We start from the raw sequence: 11,610 nt of genomic DNA, 5'->3' as shown, positions 1-11,610 counted from the left end.
TTGTTGCAGAGCATGGGCTCTAGGTACACAGGCTTTAGTAGTTGTGGCATGCGGGCTCAGTAGTTGTGGCTCACGGGCTCCAGAGCACAGGCTCAGTAGTCGTGGCACACGGGCTTAGTTGCTCTGCAGCATGTAGGATCTTCCCAGACCAGGGATCGAACCTGTGTCTCCTGCATTGGCAGGCGGATTCTTAACCACTGTGCCACCAGGGAAGCCCAAAGTGTCAATTTTGAGTGAAGACCTTCCCACATATATCACGTTAATATGATTCCCCCTTTGTATTTATTACCTGATATGTAGTGAGAGTTGAGATCTAAGTAAAGGTTTTTCAACAGTTTTTATCTTTGTAAGGTTTCGCTTTTGTATGAACACTCTGATGCTTTGCAAGGTATGCTTTTCGACTAAAGCACCTGCCACACTCGTTACATTTGTAAGGTTTCTCTCCAGTGTGAATTCTCTGATGAATTACGAGATTTGAATTCCGATTGAAGACCTTGCCACACTCACTACATTTGTAAGGTTTCTCTCCAGTATGAACTCTCCGGTGAATTGCAAGGTATGAATTATAACTAAAGACTCTGCCACATATATCACATTTACATAATTTCTGCCCTGTATGGATTATCTGATGTCTCCTGAGGTTTGAGCTGTGATTAAAGATTTTGCCACAGTCTTTACATTGGTAAGGTTTCTCCCCAGTATGAATTCTCCGATGAACTGCAAGGTATGAATTTTGACCGAAGACTTTGCCACATACATCACATTTATATGGCTTATCTCCTGAATGGATGATTTGATGTTGTATGAGGTGTGAGCCAAAATAAAAGGTTCTGCCACACTCATTACATTTGTAGTGTTTCTCTCCAGTATGAATTATCTGATGACTGACAAGGGTTGATCTAATACTAAATACCTTACCACACTCATCACATTTGTAAGGTTTCTCTCCAGTATGAATTCTCTGATGACTTGCAAGGTTTCCTTTTTGACTAAAAGCCTTGCCGCACTCATTACATTTGTAAGGTTTCTCTCCAGTATGAATTCTGCGATGTTTTGCAAGGTATGAATTCTGACTAAAGACCTTGCCACATTCATTACATTTGTATGGTTTCTCTCCAGTATGAATTCTCTGATGAACTGCAAGGTATGAACTTTGACTAAACACTTTTTCACATACATCACATTTATATAAGTTCTCTTTTGTATGGATTATCTGATGTCCAGTGAGGTGCAAGCCATGATTAAGGGTTTTGCCACACTCGTTATATTTGTATGATTTCTCTTCAGTATGAATTGTTCGATGAATTGCAAGGTCTGAATTTCGACTAAAGACTTTGCAACATACATCACAATTAAGCATTTTCTCTTTTGTATGGATCAACTGATGCTGAGTGAGATTTAAGCCCTGATGAAAGGTTTTGCCACACTGATTACATTTGTAAGGGCTTTCCATGCATGCACTCTGGTCTTGTGTCAGTATTGATGGATGTATAAAATCATTCTCATATGAATTAGAAATGGTGGTTTGGACAGTAGGAGAAGTTCCTTGAAGTGGTGAAAATGAGGCACTAATGCTGATACTCTTGTCAGCTTGATTAAATTCATCAATTTTCTCTTCACTTTTGAAAATATGCAGTTCATCCTGAAAGCTTAATGCCAGCCTGTTTTCAATAGGCTTGATTCCTGCAACACTTCTACCATGTCGATCTCTCTTATCAGCCAGCTTTTTGTTATGGTTTATAGGCATTCCTTTATAATTTCTTTCCTCATCTCTTGGCTGAGACTCAAAGTCATGTACATTTTCCTGGATTTCCCTGAGGTAAAAATGCTTGATTTTTTCATGTCTTCCCAATATCAGTGTTTGGAATACTTCTGCTCTATCAGTGTTTGCATTTAGTTGTAATTTCTTGATCACATGTACGTGAGAGATATCTACAAGATATAAAGGACCATAAGTATCCTATTCATCCCAATTCATAAGTAAATAGTTCATGTTAAACACATATTACACCAAAATTAGTACTTACACAAAACAGAGTTATGAAAATTCCCAACCATGATATTAAAACCTTTACAAACACAAAAGGAATGATTCTTTACTAAAGATAAAGTGATCGAGATAATTCCACTTAAATTTTGGGCACCCAATTTTCAAATAACCTATGATAAAAACACTCAGATTGAGAAAACTTCTGTTAGCTATCAAAGAAAGTGTATTTTTCAACCATGACACCAAAGCATATACCAATTAGCAGTAAACATACTGGTGCCTCGTAACTGAGGAGAAAAGAATATTATACTATACATATATTGTGCATACTTGTTAAATAGAAATGAATGCTAAAAAAACAGACAGTAAATAATTGTAACAGTAAATAATGCAAAACTAACTTATTCAATGAATGATCTCAAGGAGTGGCGGTTTCCAATTGGGAAACAAATATAGCATACAGAAAATGGTGAATATGATAAAACAGTATTTTAAAAAACAAAATGTTCTTCTAAAAAGGTGCTGTAAATCTATGTACCCAGGAAGAAGCATAAAACATTCTGAAAGACCACCTTCTGTATATCACAATTAAATATCAATAAATGAAATATTCTCCAGTTATATTAACAGCCATTAAATAGAACAACTCCCTATCTGTTCAGTGCCCTAAAATATCCAGTTCATTGGCTCCAAGATATATGTAATGAAGAGCAATTTTTGAATTTATTTAACTAGGTTCATCAACAAATTGCAAAAGAAAGGCATACAATATATAAGGCAAAAAAAGGGACATCATAATAAACATGCCAGAATATTAATATATCTTTTTTATACAAAAGCCACTTTTGATTCATTAATATAAAAACAATGCACTATTTCTGGGAATTCCCTGGCAGTACAGTGGTTAGAATTCAGCACTTTCACTGCCATGGGCCCGGTTCCATTCCTGGTTGAGAAAGTAAGGTCCCGCAAGCAGCGTGGTATGGACAAAAACACAAACAAACAAAAAATCCCCACTATTTCAAGCCATCTAACATTACTAGTTTCTTTCGAAAGGCTTGAGGAAAGTTATCAGAAGTTTTTAAGTAAGGAAAGTGGAATCAGGTTTCTGTGCATGACCCCAAATGATGCAGAAAGCAGTGAGAACCATGATGTGGACCTTGACCAACAGACTGAGACAACATACTCTTAAGCATGACCACCCGCCCAAAAGCAGCAGAGGACAGATTACAAAATACGACAACAAACATCAGGAGTTGAGAAAGAAAACTTCAAGGGAGATGCAAGAAGTGAGCTGGATAACTACGAAGGGTATTCAGCCACCCCTCCTGGAAATGGTTTCTGAGTCATCACAACTACACAGAAAATGATTTAGGTTGTGTCATGAGACAGTTGTTCGATATATAAAGAGGCATTATTTTTACAGTGTGAGCGATGTGGAAGGTGGAGGGATGGGTGAAGGAGTGCTGTAGAAATTGGGAAGTTCAGGAGAATAACTTAAATGTGCTAGGAAATAACAATCTTTCCATCCACATCAAGGTACCATGTAAGGAAAGGCCAGGACTGAGAAAGGGCCTGAGTGGAGCACAGAGTTTTTTAACTATGGGAGTTATACTATGAGTATGGGAAGAACTGAAAGAGATTTAAACACTGTAGAAGTAAACTAACTTTAAATCTATTACACTATTTGCTATGCAAGGTATCAAATTCCAACAGCTGTATTTCTATGCACATATTCAATAAAAACATACACAATATTCAAGGAGACGGTGCAATAATGTTCTTAGCAGAAAGCAGAAGAAAAAACCAGGAGAAGACCAGCAGAAGGAGACGGATCAGTCTATTCTGTACACACACGTGCAGAACAAAGTAATCAGATCAACAATACTGTAAAGTAGGGAGATCCTGATTTCAGAATGAAGATCTCCTGGCTGGGTGAGCAGGGTTTGTATGGGGAAACAAAGATAGCAGAAAGCGTTTGAGAAAGCCTGAGCAATTTCAGGATAGGATCACAATTAAGTTAAGTTAAGTAAGCAAAGAAAGAGAAAAGTGTTACTAACTAAAATATAGATTACATAACATAATTTGGTATATAAAATGTTTATGTTAACACTCCTTGTTATTAAACATGACAGTGTTCTTTTAGCTGGCCTCTCTAAATACTGAAAATCATATCATTAAATTTCTTAACACAAACTCTGCAAAGAAAAACAAAACCATGAGGAGTGATGTCAACAGAACAGTAAACCACAGGCACTCATTACAGCCATGAGGAAGCCAAGTTAAAAACAATAGACAAAAAAGAATTTGGGAAAACTCTACAAACCAGTAAAAAAACAGTGGGAGCACCCAGGCAATTGCCTATCCTGAAAACACTAAACCAAAAAATGTAGGAAAGTTCATGACAATTCCCTGGCCTGTGACTCCCCACCTCCTTCTTACATTGCATTGAGATTGAACTGGAAGGAGCCTCCCAATTACCAGAGGTGTCCTCATGGGGAAATGCTAAAAACATGATAAAAACACTCAGTAAACCAGAAATAGAAAAAAATGACCTCAACATAGTAAAGGACATGTATTAAAAGTCCACAGCTAACATCATACTCAATGGGGAATGACTTAAAGCTTTTCCTCTAAGATCAAGAAAAAGACAAGGATACTTGCACTCAGTATTTCTAAAAAAAAATTACTGGAATTCCTAGCAAGTACACGTAGGTAGCAGGAAAAGACATAAAAACAATTCCAATAGCAAAAAGAAGCAAAACTATCTCTTTTGACAAATGAAATGATCTAATTAAAAAACCCTGGGGAATTCCCTGGTGGTCCGGTGGTTAGGACTCCATGCTTCCTCTGCTGGGGGCCTGGGTTTGATCCCTTGTGTGGGAACTAATATCCCACAAGCCATGCAGCATGGCAAAAAAATAAAAAAAATAAAAAAAACCCGTGAAGATACTTAAACAAAAATTTGATAGAAATAATGAACTCAGAAAGATGACAATACATAAAATTGACAAACAAAAATCAATACTGTTTCTATACAGTGACAATAAAAAATCAAGAAGGAAATTCAGAAAACAATTCCATTTACAATACCATCAGAAAAATAAAGTACTTGGCAATACTTTACAGAAGGGAAAGATATATGCACTATAAACTAAAAACACAGCTGAAAAATATTTGAAAAGACACAAATTAATGCAACGATATCCCAAGTTCATGGATTAGAAGTAAATATTGTCAGTATGTAAATACTACCCTAAGTGATCAACAGATTCAACACAATCTCTAATAAAATCCCAATAGTGTGTCTCGAAGAAACAGATAAATCCATCCTAAGATTCAAATGCAATCTCAAAAGATACTCAATAGCAAAACCAAGGTTGAAAAGAATGAAGTTGGAGGTTTCACCATCATTTCAAAATTCTTAGAAACCTAAACTAACCAAAGCAGTATGGTCCTAGCATAAAGACAGAGAGAGACCAGTGGCATACGACAGAGACATGAGAGATAAACTCTTGTGTATGTGGTCAAGTGATGTTCCGCAGGAGTATCAGGACCACTCAGTGGGGGAAGGGCAGTCTACTAAACAAAACGAATTATGGTTCAGATGGAAGGTATCACTGCACTTCATAAATTCTCTAATTTAGATGTTTCAAAATTAGCTGTTGATGTAGAAAGAACAATAGCACACAGGTGACCCCAAAATGGTGTCAACAACAGTTTACACAACAGCCTCACAAATATGAGGATGTGAACTTGGGCAATGTTACCCTGAGGAGAAATTCCTATTCACCGTTTACTGAGGGTGAAAGGGGATGGGCATAGTACATGTGAACACCACTATCACAGTGCCCTTGAGACTGGCTTTTGTGACACTGCTCAAAACCAGAAAAAAACCTGGAAAGATTTATCAGCCAGGCTCTGGTGATACTTTCTATCTCATATCATAGAATATGCAGACCACTCCACTATAGCTTTAAGTGGTGATTTTCTATATAGCAGGAAAATATTACAATATATGAGGGATAGTATTCTCATTCAAAATTATCTGTCACCCAGTAAACCCACCCTATAGAGAGTCCACCAGAAGTTGTTGATTAACAAAGGGTGGATTATCACACCAAAGGTTCTGGATAAAATTTCAGAGCCTAGTTCTCTGTACTTCATAAACAAGTTTCAGAGGCAAAATCACACAAACTTAGGAGAGTATGAAATCAGGAAGAGAATACATTCCCAGACTAGGTAGAGCAGTACAGGAGTGAAAAAAATATGAGCTATGTGTGTCAGATATCACAGAACCTTCAGATGGAACAATGTGCTCTAGCCACAGATACCAAACTAAGAGCCTGAAAGATACATATATGCTCCTCAGTAGGACTGGGGATCAAAGAGATGATCTCCCTGTCCACTGTCCTTAGTTTTCCTAAGTAATAATTACAGAAGATAGAATGCACCTCCCTGTTACACACAAGGCTGGAGAATGTGGCCAAAGCAGAACAGAAGAAATGCAGGAGGGATCTAAACAGGGAGACAGGGCTTGAGACAGCTACATGCAGGTTCTGAGATGCCACATGGAATCAAAGAGCAGCCAGTGTCTCCCATCTTCTGATGAGGTCTCCTAAAAACATCAAATGGGGATGGAACCGGGAAAGGTTCAGGGATTGGAGTCTGCAGGCATCAGCTCTTATCTATGTAGACTGAGAACTGAGCATCCAATGGAATGAAGTCGAGAAGGAGAGATGAGGGGGCAAGAGGCCCCTCTGAAAAAGTCCACCTCATGCTCTGCTAATTCAAGCAACAAGAGCTCACAGAAACCAGATGGCAGAGTGTTGCAGACCATGATAAAGACCTTGCCTTTGTCTCTGGTGGAGCTGCAGCACCACTGGAGGGTGAAAGAATACATTTTACATGTGGAAGCACAAGACGGATAAGTTATGGAGAAGAAAAATTTCCTCTGAGAGCTCAAATAATAAGTAAATTTTTGTATTCCCATAGAACTCTCTGATGAGGGGAAAGACTCCAAACACTATTAATAATGAGGCTTCCCATCGGCGCTTCTGAGATCTGACCTGTGTTCACACTTTGATACATCCCCAAAGGTATTCAGATCAGTCTTCACAGCCCAGGGCTCTTTCTCTTGTTACAAAGTGGGTAAAATATTCAGATAAGAAACAGAAATTCCTCCACATAAGAGGAAGGAAACATGATTTGCTGTGGCTTTTCCAGAATCCTGGTCTCTTGCTCAGCTGAGAACTGAGGTGACTACAGATGGAAACAGAAAAGTATTTCAAAAAACTGACCTGCTCTTTACCTCCTGAATACACAGGGAACAGTATAATGTGCAGAAACGTAGCTTTTTTCCTAAAACTCCTAAATCAAAAGCACAGGGGTAGGAAACAGGAAAATGGGTATATTAAAAGTTTCCCATTGAGCTTTATATACATGTAAGCTCTGGAACAACTCCTGATGTAACATGAACTGGGCAGGCCATCAGAGGAAAAGGTAGATTTAAACTCCTGAGGCTGCATCCTGAAGCTTTCCATGTCTGAATCAACAAGGATTTCAGATCAGTCAAGCAAAACAGGGGCTCCCAGGAGGCACACAATGGAAAATGCAAAGATACATAAGGGCAGATCCCAATTTCTGGAGGGAAGTTATCCTCACCCAGGGAGACCAGGTTCCTGTAGGTCTCCAACATCACGTCCCTGTACAAGGCCCTCTGAGCAGGGTCCAGGCATTCCCATTCCTCCTGAGAGAATTCTATGGCCACATCCTTGAAGGTCAACTGTGCCTGAAATGAAAACACATTTCACCAAGGGGCCATGAGGAGAAATCTTATTTTCACACAAAATGAGAAGAGGTGAAAAGATCAAGTTGAAGTATGTATTCTGACAGATCCATATAAAGATATCTGAGGAAATTATGGGTCTCTAATTTTAATTTCTTATGCTTTTTCATAGAGATTATGATAACCTGTAATCAATGTGTATTTTTCATTTTTGTGGACAATACATGAAATACATATAAATAAAATTCAACAATGAGTTCTCTATCCAGAAGTGTTAGATTATGTCTTACACACTGAGTGCTATTCAAAATCTAGATGAACTACACTATGAGTGGTGGCTTTAGAGATGACTAAGTCCACAGTGCTTTAAAAAAGAAAATCAAAATCTTAAATTACAATGACGATAATAACAGCAATGACTAAAGGTGCTTGAATACTTCACAGATGCTAAGCATTACTCTAAATGCTTTATAGATATGAACTTTTTTATCAACATTGTAGCTCAGTAGAGAAAGATCTGTTCCCATCGTGCAGAGGAGAAAACTGTCAGAGACATTTGGAGAAACTCAACTTAGTTCAAGCTAAGAAATGATACAGCAAGCACCTGAATTAAGGTGGATGCAGTCTTGAACTGAAGATAAAAAAGCAAAAACTGAAGTAACAGAAGAGCTTTGGAAGCACATGGCCAGAGGATTCTCCCAGAAAACTTGAAAGAAGTTGAACAACATGAAAGGCATTAAAAGGTCATTATAGATGTAGGCACGTGTGCGCGCGCATGCACGTGCGCGCGCACACACACACACACACACACACACACACACAACATGTTAGTAATCTTACTAGTATCTGAACCATTAACAGGATAGTGTAGGAAAAATTCAAGGCCATGTAATATATTTATGATATAATTTCAACTGCAATAAAATACAGTACATAGTTATAAAATTCTGATGCCTTTTATCAAAACCATGGACTTGCACATCCATGAACTCATGGACACACAGGTAAATGCACAAATAACTGAAACGAGAGAAGTTGTCTCTGGATATATTACTGCATGATTTTTTTTATCATCATTTTTATTTATGTGAATTTCAGCATCTTTGGAACAATGAAAAAGTATCAACTGTATTAAATGGTACTAACATGAAAAAAATAGGATCCTTTAACTGCAATCTCTATTGAATACCCATATATAAATACAATTTAAACCACAATATTGACATAGGTAGGTATTAACAAATGCAAAGCAGAGTTTATTTCTGTATTCCACACATAAAACACTGACTCAAAATCAGAAAAGTTATTACTATTATACATTAATTTAAGAGACTAAGAAAAAAATTATCACAATAGTAAAGTTAAAAACTACTCGGAGAGGGCTTCCCTGCTGGCGCAGTGGTTGGGAGTCTGCCTGCCGATGCGGGGGACACGGGTTCATGCCCCGGCCCGGGAGGATCCCGCATGCTGCGGACCGGCTGGGCCCATGGGCCATGGCCGCTGGGCCTGCGCGTCCAGAGCCTGTGCTCCGCGATGGGAGAGGCCACAACAGTGAGAGGCCCGCATACCAAAAAAAAAAAAAAAAAAAAAACTACTTGGAGAATTAAATATCATGACTAAAAAGAATATGGAAAAAAGTATATTGTGGGCTTCCCTGGTGGCGCAGTGGTTGAGAATCCGCCTGCCAATGCAGGGGACACAGGTTCATGCCCCAGTCCGGGAAGATCCCACGTGCCGCGGAGCGGCTGGGCCCGTGAGTCATGGCCACTGAGCCTGTGCGTCCGGAGCCTGTGCTCCGCAGCGGGAGAGGCCACAACAGTGAGAGGCCCACATACTGCAAAAAAAAAAAAAAAGTATATTGTAATTAAGGAAGAATATTTCACCAAACAGCATGATTAGAAGGAAACTTGACGCATTCCCTCTGAAGTTACAGTGGAGTGAAGGGGGCTGGCCAGGGCACCTGCCTTTCACCAATGTACAGTGTGCCTGAGCAAGAGCCATTAGAGGCAGTAAGAGGAGGAAAACAGAGGGCAAGAGACAGAAAGAGAGTGTGTCAGAGAGTTGGAACTGTGAACATTCACAAATCTAAGGACATAGAAATCTAAGAACAGAGGAAGGATGTGAAAAGATAGTCCATCCTAAAGAGAACAGGGGTGACTATATTACATCAGAAAAAATAAAGACAAAAACTGACACAAGAGACAAAGGATATTATATAATAAAACAGTCCATTCACCAGGAGGATATAACAATTATAAATATATATACATCTAACATTAGAGCTTGCCCAAATATGAAGGAAACAACAGAAATAGACAACAGCAAAATGTCAGTATGAGACTTCAATACTCTAGTTTTATCTACACATGGGAACAACTTAAAAGGAAACAGAGAACTTGAACTACACTAAATAACAATTGTACCTAAAAGACATGTACAGAACACTCCACCCAACACCAAAAAACATCCTTCTCAAGCAAACATGAAACATTCTCCATAACAGACCACAAAACACATCTTAGGCCACAAAACAAATCTTAACAAATTTAAGGAGACTGAGATCTAAAAAGTATCTTCTCTAACCACAATGAAATGAAACTTGAAATAACAAACAGAGGGAAAACAGGAAAACCCCCAAAATGTACAAATTAAACAGCTGATTCTTAAAGAAGCAATGGGCCGGGCTTCCCTTGTGGCTCAGTGGTTAAGAATCCGCCTGCCAATACAGGGGACACAGGTTCGAGCCCTGGTCCGCGAAGATCCCACATGCTGTGGAGCAAATAAGCCTGTGCACCACAACTACAGAGCCCCAGCGCCACAACTACTGAAGCCCGCGTGCCTAGAGCCCATGCTCCACAACAAGAGAAGTCACCGCGATGAGAAGCCCGCGCACCACAACAAAGAGTAGCCCCTGCTCACCACAACTAGAGAAAGCCCACACGCAGCAATGAAGACCTAACACAGCCAAAAGTAAAATAAACAAATTCATTTTTTAAAAAAAGAAGCAATGGGTTAAAGAAGAAATCACAAGGAAATTGTAAAAATATCTGAATGAAAATAAAAACACAACATACCAAAATTTATAACAGGCAGTCAAAACCATAGTAAAAGGGAAGTCTACAATGCTAAATGCTTACAACAAAAAAGGGGAAAGATGCAAACCCTGTACTGCTGTTCAAGAATGTATGGAGAGCCATTAGACAAGAAAAAGAAATCAAAGTTATACAAATTGAAAAAGAAGTAAAATTACCTTTTTCTCTAGGTGACAAGGTTTTACATGTGCAAACCAAAAAGGCTCCATGAGAAAACTACCACTTCAAAACACAACTTCAAGGACTTCCCGGTTGGTCCAGTGGTAAAGAATCCACCTTCCAAGGCAAGGGACTTGGGTTCAATCCCTGGTCAGGGAACTAAGATCCCATACACCACAGAGCAACTAAGTCCACATGCCTCAACGAGAGAGCCCGCGTGCCGCAAACTACAGAGCCCACGCACTCTGGAACCCGTGTGCCACAACTAGAGAGAGAGAAAAAAAAACCCTGCACGCCACAACTAGAGAGAGAAGCCCATGCGCCTCCACGAAAGACACTGCACGCCACAACAAAAGATGCCGCACGCCTCAATGAATATCCTGAGTGCCACAACACCTGATGCAGCCAAAAAAAAAAAAAAAGAAAAAACAACTTTGGAAAAATTGCAGCAGGGAATTCCCCAGCAGTCCAGTGGTTAAGACTCTGTGCTTTCACTGCCATGGCCCTGGGTTCAAAACCTGGTGGGAGAACTAAGATCCCACAAACCGCAAGGCATGGCCACAAAGGAAAAAAATATCAGC

General features: G+C 39.2%; 1 pseudogene; it reads right to left on the bottom strand.

Annotated features, from left to right (window-relative positions):
• LOC114907190 overlaps positions 1-11,610 on the bottom strand; it is a 40,386-nt pseudogene continuing 28,776 nt past the window's right edge.

This window comes from Monodon monoceros, unplaced genomic scaffold, assembly GCF_005190385.1.
Source record: "Monodon monoceros isolate NGI ecotype Baffin Bay Population unplaced genomic scaffold, NGI_Narwhal_1 Super_Scaffold_10, whole genome shotgun sequence".
In the NCBI taxonomy this organism is placed as follows: domain Eukaryota; kingdom Metazoa; phylum Chordata; class Mammalia; order Artiodactyla; family Monodontidae; genus Monodon; species Monodon monoceros.
This window is presented reverse-complemented; position numbering and strand designations above follow the sequence as displayed.